Here is a 14,623-nt window from a genome sequence, read left to right as displayed (position 1 = left end):
GAATCATGCTACAGTAACCCCCTGTGATTAAGCTAGTCATGTTGCTAAACAGGGCTTGATCACATTTGAATCACACCCTTTTCAAGCTCCTAGTTCAAACTCCAAATATAATTAAAGTGGAAAATAAAAGTTTTCAAAAATTCAAACAGAAATGTTCAGTGGGTTCTAAATAATACACTGGTAATTATGGTGGAGAAAACACATTTTTATAAAATGTCTAAATACTTTTAAATGAAATAAAACAGAAAAGGAAATAAACAAATAAAAGAAAAGGCAAAACAAAACAGAAAACAGAACAAAAAAAAAAGAACGAAAGCCCCCCCCCACTGGACCTGGCCCAACTGGGCCACCCCAGGCCCAGCCGGCCGGCCCAACCCCCCCTCACCTTATCCCCTGCCCCCCCCCACCGACAGCCTCACCACCCACTCCTCCCGAAATATCTCCTCTGCCCCCCCCCCCCCGATCGGGATCGAGGAGGAGGCGCTCGACCCCGTCGCCGACCGCCCCCGCGCCCTCGCCTCGCCGGAGTACTGCCTCGCCGGCCTGCCTCCTCCTCCTCCTCGCCGGCCTGCGCCTCGACACGGCATCGCCGTCGCCCCCGTCTCCCCCTCGACCCCACTGCCGTGACCCTGCATCCCTCGGTGAGGCCACCGGCCTCCGTCGCCCGCCCCTCTCCTCTCGGTCACCGCCGCCCCGCTCGCGCTCCGACGCGCCCAGACGCGCCCCGCCGCGCCTGTCCACGCACGCGCGCCCGCACGGCCTTCGCCCGCGCGCGCCCCGACCGCGCGCCCGCGTCGGCCACGCCCCGCCTGCCCCCCCCTCGTCCTCGCGCACCCCGAGCTCCTCCGCCCGCACCGATGGTCCCCGCGTGCTCCTGGCACTCCCAGGACCCCGTAGAGCCCCACGTCTGGCCTTCCCGTGCCTCCCATCGCCGTGCCCGTGCAACCCCGAACTCCGGCCGCCGCTAAGCTCACCGCCGATGCCGTTTCCGGCCATCTCCGGACGAACCACTACCACCATCCGGCGCGGATCGTCTTGGCCGTTCGAACGCGACCAAGCGCGCGTGAAACGGACCCCTGTGGCCGAATTCCGGCCACGGCCGAGGCTCGTCGCCGTGTACGGGCTCGCCGGAGTGCCCTCCCGCCGGCGTCCGACGTGGCACACCTGGGGCCACCCCCTGGGTCACTGCCAGTGGGCCCCCTAGTCACCTGTTGACCAGTTGACCTGGTCAACTGGGCTGACTGGGCAGCCCCAGCCACTGACGTGCGGGCCCCACCCCTTAAAATAAATAATTAAAATGATTTTATAATTAAAAGTAATTAGTTTAACTAATTAGTCACTGACATGTGGGACCCAGCTGCTAATTAACCACGTTTAATTAAAATAACCCACTGTTAGCCCTCTCTCTATGACATGTAGGACCCACTGGTCAGTTTGACCTGGTCAGCGAGTCTGTTGACTGCTGACGTCATCAGCACGTCATGCTGACGTCATTTTATTCTTTCTGTTAATTAAATAATTCCAGAAATTCAAATAAACTTTGAAAATTCATATCTTTTAAACCGTAACTCGGATGAAAATGATTTCTATATGAAAGTTGCTCAGAACGACGAGACGAACCCGAATACGCAGTCCGTTCATCCACCACACCTCCCTAACCTATCGAACTAGCAACTTTCCCCCTCCGGTCCGTCTGTCCGAAAACGCGAAACATCGGGAATACCTCCCGGATGTTTCCCCCCTTCACCGGTACCACCTACTGTCGCATTAGGACACCCCTAGCACCGCTCATTGTCATGTCACGCATCGTCATGCTTATGTTTGCATTGTATTTACTGTTTCTTCCCCCTCTTCTCTCCGGTAGACTACGAGACCGACACTGCTGCTGCCCAGTTCGACTACGGAGTTGACGACCCCTCCTACTTGCCAGAGCAACCAGGCAAGCCCCCCCCCCCCTTGATCACCAGATATCGCCTACTCTACTCTCTACTACTTGCATTAGAGTAGTGTAGCATGTTACTACTTTCGATATCCTATTCTGATGCGTAGCCTATCCTTGCTACTACTGTTGTTACCTTTACCTGCAATCCTATCTGCTTAGTCTAGGATGCTAGATTTCCATCAGTGGCCCTACATTCTTGTCCGTCTGCTGTGCTATACTATCGGGCCGTGATCACCTGGGCGGTGATCACGGGCATATACTTATATACTATATACATGACACATGTGATGACTAAAGTCGGGTCGGCTCGTAGGAGTACCCGCAAGTGGATCTTTGTGGCGGAGCGACAGGGCAGGTTGAGACCGCCTAGGTAAGAGGTGGGCCTGGCCCTGGTCGGCGTTCGCGGATACTTAACACGCTTAACGAGATCTTGGTATTTGATCTGAGTCTGGCCATTTGGTCTATACGCACTAACCATCTACGTGGGAGTAGTTATGGGTATCCCGACGTCTTGGTATCAGCCGAAGCTCTTTTGACGTCAGCGACTGAGTGGCGCGCGCCGTGTTGGACCGCTTTGACGTAACCGCCGTGATCGTGTGGGTTGCTAGGTCTGCTCGCGGCCGCGTTCGCAACGTGCAGGTGTGCATAGGGCGATGGGCCCAGACCCCTGCGCGCATAGGTTTAGACCGGCGTGCTGACCTCTCTGTTGAGCCTAGGTGGGGCTGCGACGTGTTGATCTTACGAGGCCGGGCATGACCCAGAAAAGTGTGTCCGGCCAATTGGGATCGAGCGTGTTGGGTTATGTGGTGCACCCCTGCAGGGAAGTTTATCTATTCGAATAGCCGTGTCCCTCGGTAAAAGGACGACCCGGAGTTGTACCTTGAGCTTATGACAACTAGAACTGGATACTGAATAAAATACACCCTTCCAAGTGCCAGATACAACCCGGTGATCGCTCTCTAACAGGGTGACGAGGAGGGGACCGCCGGGTAGGATTATGCTATGCGATGCTACTTGGAGGACTTCAATCTACTCTCTTCTACATGCTGCAAGATGGAGATGTCCAGAAGCTTAGTCTTCGACAGGACTAGCTATCCCCCTCTTATTCCGGCATTCTGCAGTTCAGTCCACTGATATGCCTCTTTACTCATATACCCATGCATATGTAGTGTAGCTCCTTGCTTGCGAGTACTTTGGATGAGTACTCACGGTTGCTTCTCTCCCTCCTTTTCCCCCTTTCCTTTCTATCTGGTTGTCGCAACCAGATGTTGGAGTCCAGGAGCCAGACGCCACCGTCGACGACGACTCCCACGGCACTGGAGGTGCCTACTACTACGTGCAGGCCGCTGACGACGACCAGGAGTAGTTAGGAGGTCCCAGGCAGGAGGCCTTGCCTTTTCGATCGTTGCTACTTTTGTGCTAGCCTTCTTAAGGCAAAACTTGTTTAACTTATGTCTGTACTCAGACATTGTTGCTTCCGCTGACTCGTCTGTGATCGAGCACTTGTATTCGAGCCCTCGAGGCCCCTGGCTTGTATTATGATGCTTGTATGACTTATTTATGTTTTAGAGTTGTGTTGTGATATCTTCCCGTGAGTCCCTGATCTTGGTCGTACACATTTGCGTGCATGATTAGTGTACGGTCAAATCGGGGGCGTCACAAGTTGGTATCAGAGCCGACTGCCTGTAGGAACCCCCCTTCCACACTCCTTGGCCGAAGTCGAGTCTAGTCATTGCAAAAACTTTTACTAACATGGCTGTGCGGCTTATGGGCCCACATCGCCATTGGGTGGTACTAGGATCTTTTACTCCTCGACCTTTACTCTGGGACTCTGAACTCTCTTCTACTCGGGTTAAACGAATTTACTAACTCTAACACTAGGATCCCGTGACCGCGTTCACCCCAAAGATGGATAAACCATAGATGTTTCTTAGAATAGTATTTTGAACCATTCACACACTGTCATTTGACTCCTTTGAAACGTCTTTGCTTTCAGATGGAACCCACGAGGCAGGTTGTTCGCCACACGATGGCCATTGGTGCCTCGGGATCACCTGCGGTGCTAGCTGAGATGATGACCTATCTGGGTTATCGCTGGCACCCTGAGTACACCGTCTACGAGGAGTACCAGGACTTTAACCAGGAGCAGTACCGTGCCATCGTCCACCTCTACTCTCGGGAGTACGACTCCACTACTGTGCTGCACACCGCACATGGTGTTGGTGTGACCATCGATATGGCTGTCCACGATGCAGCCTATGCTGCTCTGACACGTCTTCGTGGAGAGTATCAGGAGTTGGACACCTCCCCTTTCAGGCACATTGCTATCGCCTCTGATGTTGGTGCAGAGGGATACTATACTGCTGCCTACTCCACTGTCACCCGAGAGCCCTTCTACCATCAGCACCTGGTTCTGCATGCTGATGGGCTGGATCGAGCTAACCGAGCTCTTCGCCACGAGATGTACACCACCCGTCAGCACCTTTACCGTGCTCTGACGCTGCTGCACCCCTTTGTCCGGTCTGGACAGGTACCGCGCGCTGCGATCTACCCAGCCAGGACCGTGATGCCCCACGGTGTCGGTTGGCCAGAGGTGGGAGGCTACTCTCCCGCACTTGGTCCTCTTCTGCCACCTGAGCGTCGGGCTCTACACCTGAGTATCCGCGGCCCCCAGTCTGCTGACGTGGAGGGCTATCTGTTGCCTCACTACCAGCTGTCGGGCTACGATTACCTCCACAGTACCTCTTGGGACTGATGTAGGCTTGTTTGTAGTGTTAAAGGCATTCGCCGCGAGCCTGTGTGCCGCCTATGATGTTTTAGTCTATGTACTGAACCCTGTGTACTGAACTCTATGCATGACCCCTTTTGTAAGCTATGCCGACTACTATGTAGTAGCTATCGTGCTCCTTTCGTTATGCATGTTTCATCATGAATGATTCTTGTCATTGCAAATTTTCTAAATGCTGAACTACCCCTGTTATATATTAGCAGGATGGTTAGACCAGGTGGTCGTGGTCGTGGTGGCGATGCCCCACCACCACCTGAGTACATGGCTGGTATGATCCAACAGTTCGAACTGAACCGCCAATTCATGGAAAATATGATGGCTCAGTTTCCTCGCCCCAATATGAACCAGCAGCCAGCCCAAGTGACTCTTCAAGATTTCATACGCCTCAACCCAACCATCTACCGCAGCTCAACTCAGCCTTTGGATGCTGATGACTGGCTCCGTGACATCACCTATGAGATGGAGTCTGCTGATGTAGCCCCTGCCAGCTATGTCAATTTTGCTTCCTTCTTCTTGAAGGGACCCGCAGCTCAATGGTGGGACAGCCACAGGCGTACTCTGCCAGCTGGAACAATCATCACATGGCCAGACTTCCAAGCTGCTTTCCGTGCCCGCTTCATTCCTCAAGGAGTCATGGACCGGAAGAAGCGTGAGTTCCGCAACCTCACCCAAGGCAACAAAACTGTCGAAGCTTATCAGCGGGAGTTTCTGGACTTGTCCCGCTATGCTGAAGAAGACATTGCAACTGATGCACGCAGACAGGAGAAGTTCCGTGATGGCCTTCAAGCTGACATCAAGCTCGCACTTCTAGTGCATGACTTTGCCGATTTCGCCACCTTGGTGAATAAGGCCATCAATGTCGAGACTGGTCTGCAGGAATACCAGAGCTCTCAGAGGCGCAACCGTGACACGGGCTCATCTTCGGGCTCGCCCTCACAGAAGCATAAGATATGGATCCCGAACAGCATGTATCGTCCAAATGCACCTGCTCCCAGGAAATCTTATGCTGCACCGCGTCTGCCTCCTCCACCATCTAAGCAGTCAAAGCTACCAGCTCCCCCACCTGGGGCTCCTGTTCCCACTCCCGATAATGGTCTGTGCTTCAAGTGTGGTCAACCGGGCCACTTTGCCAGGAACTGCTATCAGAACCAGAATCAACTGGCCCTTCCAGCAGCTGGCCGTGGTAACAACCAGCCCCGCAACAACAATGCTAAGTCTCATGGTCGCGCTCATGCCAACCACGTTGATCTCAGCGAAGCTCAAGACCAGCCTGCTACTGTGATGGGTACACTCCTCGTAAATTCAGTACCAGCATCCGTTTTATTTGATACAGGAGCATCCCATTCATTCATTTCAGCAGAATTTGCATTCCTGCATGGTATTAATCACGAGGAGATAAACACTCCGCTAGTGGTACACACCCCTGCGGGCCAATGTCAAACCTCTATGGTTAGTCGCGATGTTACTGTTGAAATCGAAGGACTGGAATTTCTTGTCTCTCCCATCGTACTGAAGTCCTGTAGCATTGATCTCATTCTGGGAATGAATTGGTTAAAAGCGCATACTGCTTCAATAGTTTGCACCACTAAGACCGTCCATCTGCTGCACCCTTCAGATGAGATAGTTACTTACCAAGCCCATCTGGTGCAAAATGCCGAGGCAAGGCTCTATGCATTGAATGCATTGAACGCTGCACCACTCGAGGGCATTGAAAACATTCCCGTCGTGCGTGAATTCCTCGACGTCTTTCCTGAAGAACTTCCGGGGATTCCCCCTGCTAGAGCTGTCGAATTCATCATCGACTTGAAACCAGGCACCACTCCTATAGCCAAGCGACCTTACAAAATGCCGCCGCATGAACTCCTTGAGCTTAAGGAGGAAATCGACAAGTCTCTTCGCAAAGGATTCATTCGCCCAAGTTGCTCTCCTTGGGGAGCACCTTCTCTCTTTGTCAAGAAGAAGGATGGGACAAACCGATTAGTTCAAGACTACCGTCCTATAAACCAAGCTACCATTCAGAATAAATACCCTCTTCCTCGGATCAATGATCTGTATGATCAACTGGCGGGTTCGTCAGTGTTCTCTAAGCTCGACTTGAGGTTGGGCTACCACCAGATCCGTGTTCGCGAAGAGGATATCCCAAAGACCGCCTTCGTGACTCGCTATGGTTCATACGAGTACACCGTCATGTCTTTCGGTTTAACCAATGCTCCAGCCACCTTCTCTCGTCTGATGAACTACATATTCATGGATTACCTCGACAAGTTCGTCGTGGTTTATCTGGATGATATCCTGATATTTTCCAAGAACGAAGAAGAACATGCTGAACATCTTCGACTTGTGCTGGAGAAACTACGAGAACATCAACTATATGCCAAGTTCTCTAAATGTGAATTCTGGCTACCGGAAGTAACCTATCTGGGGCATGTCATCTCTAAGGATGGTATTGCCGTCAACCCCGAGCGAGTTCAGGCTATTCTTGATTGGACTCCTCCCAAGAACGTTAAGCAAGTCAGAAGTTTTCTCGGTCTCGCCAGCTATTGCCGGCGATTCGTCGAGAACTTCTCTAAGATCGCCAGGCCTCTGACTAACCTGTTACATAAGGGCGTCAAGTTCCAATGGACAGACAAATGTCAGGAAAGTTTCCAAGCACTCAAAGACAAGTTGACTTCTGCTCCAGTTCTAGCTCCACCTGATACTAAGAAGGACTTTGTCATTTACTGCGACGCTTCCCGTCAAGGATTAGGCTGTGTCCTAATGCAAGACCGCAGAGTGATTGCTTATGCCTCTCGACAATTGCGCCCTCACGAAGAGAACTACCCAGTTCACGACCTCGAACTTGCTGCCGTCATTCAGGCGCTGAAGCAGTGGCGACATTACCTTCTCGGTAATCGTTGCGAGATCTTCACTGACCACCAAAGTCTGAAGTATCTGTTTACTCAGCCAGATCTGAACCTCCGTCAACAGAGATGGATGGAGCTTGTTGCAGACTTTGACTTGGGTATCTCCTATACGCCAGGCAAGGCTAATGTAATGGCTGATGCCTTGAGCCGCAAGTCTTACTGCAACCACCTCCAGGTTCATAAAGTTCAGCCCTCGCTTGTTGAAGAATTCAGGAAGCTGAACCTCCATATTGTTCCTCCGGGTGCACTCGCTCCCCCTCCTAAACAATTTGGCAAGGTGAACCTCCACGTTGTTACCCAGGGTTCCCTCAATACCCTAGTTGCTAAACCAGATCTCGAGGACAGCATCAAAAGGCTACAGAAGTATGACTCTGAAGCCTACAAGATTAAGCGCTACCTCGCAGGAGGAAAGCCCTCATTCTTCACCATTTCTGAAGATGGCACCCTATACTTCAAGGGCCGCCTAGTGGTGCCATGTGCAGAGAAAAACCTGGATATGACACAGGAAGTTATGAAAGAAGCTCATGATACGCCTCTAAGTATCCATCCGGGTAGTACAAAGATGTACCAAGATATCCGCCAGAGATTCTGGTGGACTAATATGAAGCAAGACATTGCTCGTTATGTTGCTGAGTGTGACGTTTGCCGTCGCATCAAAGCAGAACATCAAAGGCCTGCTGGAACTCTGCAACCTATCTCTATTCCTGAATGGAAATGGGACCATGTTGAGATGGACTTCGTCACTGGATTTCCCAAATCGCAGAAAGGTAATGATGCTATTCTTGTCGTCATTGACCGGCTTTCCAAAGTTGCACATTTTCTGGCGGTCAAAGAAACGATCACTGCTAGCCAGTTGGCAACGCTCTATATGTCCAGGATTGTTTCACTCCACGGTATTCCATTGGTTATCAGCTCAGACCGTGGCAGCTTATTCACTTCAAGATTCTGGGCAAGTTTCCAAGAAGCAATGGGAACTCATCTGTCATTCAGTACTGCGTTTCATCCTCAATCGCAAGGACAAGTTGAACGCGTCAATCAAGTTCTCGAAGACATGCTTCGAGCTTGCGTTATTTCCTTCGGCAAGAAATGGGAGGAATCTCTCCCGTATGCTGAGTTCTCTTATAATAATAGCTATCAAGCTAGTCTGAAGATGGCCCCCTTCGAAGTGTTATATGGACGAAAGTGCCGAACCCCCCTGAACTGGTCAGAAACTGGGGAACGTCCACTCTTCGGTCCGGATATTATCCAAGATGCCGAAGAACAAGTCCGCATTATTCGCGAGAATCTCAAGACTGCTCAGTCACGTCAGAAGAGTCAGTATGACCGTCATCATAAAGACATGGTCTATCAACCTGGCGAAAAGGCTTATCTTCGAGTCACACCTATGAAGGGTGCTCACCGCTTCGGGATCAAGGGCAAACTAGCTCCTCGCTATATTGGCCCATTCACTATTCTCGAAAGGCGTGGAAAAGTGGCATACCAACTGGAACTACCGCCGAACCTTTCGCAGGTTCACGATGTGTTCCATGTGTCACAGCTCCGCCGTTGCTTCAAGGATCCAATCCGAGCTGTGGATCATGAAGTGCTCGAATTGCAGCAAGACCTCTCCTATAAGGAGCATCCGGTCCGCATTCTCGACCAAGCTGAACGCCGCACACGTCAGAAGGCGATCAAGTTTCTCAAAGTCCAGTGGTCGCACCATTCTGAAGATGAGGCCACTTGGGAACGAGAGGATCGTCTGCGCGAAGAATACCCCGCACTGTTTCCTTCTACCTCCTAAATCTCGGGACGAGATTTCTTGTAGTGGAGGAGATTTGTAACACCCTGAGAATCATGCTACAGTAACCCCCTGTGATTAAGCTAGTCATGTTGCTAAACAGGGCTTGATCACATTTGAATCACACCCTTTTCAAGCTCCTAGTTCAAACTCCAAATATAATTAAAGTGGAAAATAAAAGTTTTCAAAAATTCAAACAGAAATGTTCAGTGGGTTCTAAATAATACACTGGTAATTATGGTGGAGAAAACACATTTTTATAAAATGTCTAAATACTTTTAAATGAAATAAAACAGAAAAGGAAATAAACAAATAAAAGAAAAGGCAAAACAAAACAGAAAACAGAACAAAAAAAAAAAGAACGAAAGCCCCCCCCCCCCACTGGACCTGGCCCAACTGGGCCACCCCAGGCCCAGCCGGCCGGCCCAACCCCCCCTCACCTTATCCCCTGCCCCCCCACCGACAGCCTCACCACCCACTCCTCCCGAAATATCTCCTCTGCCCCCCCCGATCGGGATCGAGGAGGAGGCGCTCGACCCCGTCGCCGACCGCCCCCGCGCCCTCGCCTCGCCGGAGTACTGCCTCGCCGGCCTGCCTCCTCCTCCTCCTCGCCGGCCTGCGCCTCGACACGGCATCGCCGTCGCCCCCGTCTCCCCCTCGACCCCACTGCCGTGACCCTGCATCCCTCGGTGAGGCCACCGGCCTCCGTCGCCCGCCCCTCTCCTCTCGGTCACCGCCGCCCCGCTCGCGCTCCGACGCGCCCAGACGCGCCCCGCCGCGCCTGTCCACGCACGCGCGCCCGCACGGCCTTCGCCCGCGCGCGCCCCGACCGCGCGCCCGCGTCGGCCACGCCCCGCCTGCCCCCCCCTCGTCCTCGCGCACCCCGAGCTCCTCCGCCCGCACCGATGGTCCCCGCGTGCTCCTGGCACTCCCAGGACCCCGTAGAGCCCCACGTCTGGCCTTCCCGTGCCTCCCATCGCCGTGCCCGTGCAACCCCGAACTCCGGCCGCCGCTAAGCTCACCGCCGATGCCGTTTCCGGCCATCTCCGGACGAACCACTACCACCATCCGGCGCGGATCGTCTTGGCCGTTCGAACGCGACCAAGCGCGCGTGAAACGGACCCCTGTGGCCGAATTCCGGCCACGGCCGAGGCTCGTCGCCGTGTACGGGCTCGCCGGAGTGCCCTCCCGCCGGCGTCCGACGTGGCACACCTGGGGCCACCCCCTGGGTCACTGCCAGTGGGCCCCCTAGTCACCTGTTGACCAGTTGACCTGGTCAACTGGGCTGACTGGGCAGCCCCAGCCACTGACGTGCGGGCCCCACCCCTTAAAATAAATAATTAAAATGATTTTATAATTAAAAGTAATTAGTTTAACTAATTAGTCACTGACATGTGGGACCCAGCTGCTAATTAACCACGTTTAATTAAAATAACCCACTGTTAGCCCTCTCTCTATGACATGTAGGACCCACTGGTCAGTTTGACCTGGTCAGCGAGTCTGTTGACTGCTGACGTCATCAGCACGTCATGCTGACGTCATTTTATTCTTTCTGTTAATTAAATAATTCCAGAAATTCAAATAAACTTTGAAAATTCATATCTTTTAAACCGTAACTCGGATGAAAATGATTTCTATATGAAAGTTGCTCAGAACGACGAGACGAATCCGAATACGCAGTCCGTTCATCCACCACACCTCCCTAACCTATTGAACTAGCAACTTTCCCCCTCCGGTCCGTCTGTCCGAAAACGCGAAACATCGGGAATACCTCCCGGATGTTTCCCCCCTTCACCGGTACCACCTACTGTCGCATTAGGACACCCCTAGCACCGCTCATTGTCATGTCACGCATCGTCATGCTTATGTTTGCATTGTATTTACTGTTTCTTCCCCCTCTTCTCTCCGGTAGACTACGAGACCGACACTGCTGCTGCCCAGTTCGACTACGGAGTTGACGACCCCTCCTACTTGCCAGAGCAACCAGGCAAGCCCCCCCCCCTTGATCACCAGATATCGCCTACTCTACTCTCTACTACTTGCATTAGAGTAGTGTAGCATGTTACTACTTTCGATATCCTATTCTGATGCGTAGCCTATCCTTGCTAGTACTGTTGTTACCTTTATCTGCAATCCTATCTGCTTAGTCTAGGATGCTAGATTTCCATCAGTGGCCCTACATTCTTGTCCGTCTGCTGTGCTATACTATCGGGCCGTGATCACCTGGGCGGTGATCACGGGCATATACTTATATACTATATACATGACACATGTGATGACTAAAGTCGGGTCGGCTCGTAGGAGTACCCGCAAGTGGATCTTTGTGGCGGAGCGACAGGGCAGGTTGAGACCGCCTAGGTAAGAGGTGGGCCTGGCCCTGGTCGGCGTTCGCGGATACTTAACACGCATAACGAGATCTTGGTATTTGATCTGAGTCTGGCCATTTGGTCTATACGCACTAACCATCTACGTGGGAGTAGTTATGGGTATCCCGACGTCTTGGTATCAGCCGAAGCTCTTTTGACGTCAGCGACTGAGTGGCGCGCGCCGTGTTGGACCGCTTTGACGTAACCGCCGTGATCGTGTGGGTTGCTAGGTCTGCTCGCGGCCGCGTTCGCAACGTGCAGGTGTGCATAGGGCGATGGGCCCAGACCCCTGCGCGCATAGGTTTAGACCGGCGTGCTGACCTCTCTGTTGAGCCTAGGTGGGGCTGCGACGTGTTGATCTTACGAGGCCGGGCATGACCCAGAAAAGTGTGTCCGGCCAATTGGGATCGAGCGTGTTGGGTTATGTGGTGCACCCCTGCAGGGAAGTTTATCTATTCGAATAGCCGTGTCCCTCGGTAAAAGGACGACCCGGAGTTGTACCTTGAGCTTATGACAACTAGAACTGGATACTGAATAAAATACACCCTTCCAAGTGCCAGATACAACCCGGTGATCGCTCTCTAACAGGGTGACGAGGAGGGGACCGCCGGGTAGGATTATGCTATGCGATGCTACTTGGAGGACTTCAATCTACTCTCTTCTACATGCTGCAAGATGGAGATGTCCAGAAGCTTAGTCTTCGACAGGACTAGCTATCCCCCTCTTATTCCGGCATTCTGCAGTTCAGTCCACTGATATGCCTCTTTACTCATATACCCATGCATATGTAGTGTAGCTCCTTGCTTGCGAGTACTTTGGATGAGTACTCACGGTTGCTTCTCTCCCTCCTTTTCCCCCTTTCCTTTCTATCTGGTTGTCGCAACCAGATGTTGGAGTCCAGGAGCCAGACGCCACCGTCGACGACGACTCCCACGGCACTGGAGGTGCCTACTACTACGTGCAGGCCGCTGACGACGACCAGGAGTAGTTAGGAGGTCCCAGGCAGGAGGCCTTGCCTTTTCGATCGTTGCTACTTTTGTGCTAGCCTTCTTAAGGCAAAACTTGTTTAACTTATGTCTGTACTCAGACATTGTTGCTTCCGCTGACTCGTCTGTGATCGAGCACTTGTATTCGAGCCCTCGAGGCCCCTGGCTTGTATTATGATGCTTGTATGACTTATTTATGTTTTAGAGTTGTGTTGTGATATCTTCCCGTGAGTCCCTGATCTTGGTCGTACACATTTGCGTGCATGATTAGTGTACGGTCAAATCGGGGGCGTCACAGCCTTTGTCTCCTTTATATACATGTGGTATGGCGATGTCCTCCTCATCTCCAGGTCGATATCCTTTCCATGTATGAGTAGGAATCGTGGTCTCTTACATCCTATAACTCGTATAGCTTTCAGGATCCGGGGTATACCAACTGGGTAGAAAGACCTTGTGCAAACCCGAAGGGTATGCACATACTTGCCCCTGTATGGCCCATATATGATATACACTGTGTAGGGATACAACAATGCAACTACACATCACCATTAATTGATTCCCACAATGTCAGACCACAAACATACTTTTTGTTCCTACATGGTAGAGCAACCATCTCATGGAAGTATTATAAGCAGACTCTAGTGGCCTCATCAACCAATTTTTCTGAAATAATGGGATTGTACGAGACATCATGTGACTGCGTGTGAGTTCACGGAATTGTAAAACACATACAGTGATCATGTGGTATTGTGTTCCATAAAGCTACAAACCATAATCTAAGAAGATAATGTTGCATGTGATGCCAAATGCAAACAAGTTACATAAATTGGGAGGGACGTGAATCCGTGTTATGGCCTTTCAGATTTTGAATGTGGAGGTAATCAAGCTGGTATGGGTGGTGCTTTGTCTCTCTTTGATCACCGCAAACATCCTTAGCCACCAGGGTTGAAGATCAATTCAATAAATGTCTCTGGTGTGCTTACTAGCTTGCTAGGGTTGACCGTCGGATGCATACTAGCCTAGAATGGATCCACTTCATGTCCATTTCAACCTATATCCATGGGAGGCCCTTTTTGCCTTTCCCACTGATGGCAAGGTGTGGTTGGAGACGGTGGCTCCAATGAGGTCGTTGTTTGTGCTGGCATTGGATCGTGTTTCTTGTATGATCTTTGGGGGTCATGTCTACAAATTAGAAGGACTTATGTAATTCTTATTTTACTTTTGTCACCGACACTAAAACACAGTTGCCTTCCTCACATTCCATTGGTTCCGTTGGGTGGAAGCTGCTCTTCCACAAGCTTGAAGAAAACTCGAACCCAAACCCAAAATGTCGGGTACCCAAATTGTCGGGTTCTAAACTTTTTGGCTAAATTTTATGTCTCATTTCTCATAACCCGAACCTTTTAAAACCCTAATTACCCGACTTGAATTTTTGGGTAAACCCGAACGCTGACTTGAGAGAATATCCGGTGGAAACCAAGTTACAATGGAAACTTCGTGGAAACCATATTTGAAAGTTTTCAAAAAATCTATAAAAAATATACAGTATATTAAGAGGATGGTGTTCTATTGGTATGTGAAATTCCAAGTTCAAATACAAAGTCATTTATGAGATACGGAAAAAAAACAAATTAAGCAATGAATAGTGACATTTACTGTTCACACTATTTATTAACAAATTTGCTCTTTTCATACCACATAAATGAAGGGAAATCCTTCCCTTCAGCCGGCGGATTACAATGCAGGCATTGACCTCCTCTATCAAACGATACGTGTCCTTGTTACTCAGCAACCGCTTATCCATCCTAGCCTTATCTCCCCGCAAAGCAAAGCGTCCACATATTTCTCCTCTCCCAGGCAT

The sequence above is a fragment of the Aegilops tauschii genome, chromosome 7, assembly GCF_002575655.3.
Source record: "Aegilops tauschii subsp. strangulata cultivar AL8/78 chromosome 7, Aet v6.0, whole genome shotgun sequence".
NCBI lineage: Eukaryota > Viridiplantae > Streptophyta > Magnoliopsida > Poales > Poaceae > Aegilops > Aegilops tauschii.
The sequence above is the reverse complement of the archived record's forward strand: the minus strand, read 5'-3'. Positions refer to the sequence as shown.